Source organism: Rhincodon typus, chromosome 24 (assembly GCF_021869965.1).
Source record: "Rhincodon typus isolate 14 chromosome 24, sRhiTyp1.1, whole genome shotgun sequence".
NCBI lineage: Eukaryota > Metazoa > Chordata > Chondrichthyes > Orectolobiformes > Rhincodontidae > Rhincodon > Rhincodon typus.
Genome location: NC_063355.1, coordinates 45,343,839 through 45,344,232, shown reverse-complemented (window position 1 = coordinate 45,344,232; position 394 = coordinate 45,343,839).

Sequence of the window (394 nt, the reverse complement as noted above, 5' to 3'; positions counted from 1 at the left end):
GTGGAACACAGTTCATGTTTAAATAAAACAGTAAATGTGGAACACAGCCCATGTTTAAATTAGACAGTAAATGTGGAACACAGCCCATGTTTAAATTAGATAGTAAATGTGGAACACAGTTCATGTTTAAATTAGACAGTAAATGTGGAACACAGTTCATGTTTACTTTAAACAGTAAATGTGGAACACAGTTCTTGTTTAAAATGGGCAGTAAGTGTGGAACACAGCTTATGTTTAAATTAAACAGTAAATGTGGAACACAGCCCATGGTTAAATTAAACGTAAATGTGGAACACAGTTAATGGTTAAATTAAACAGTAAATGTGGAAGACAGTTCATATTTAAACTAAACAGTAAATGTGGAACACAGATCATGTCTAAATAAAACAGTAAA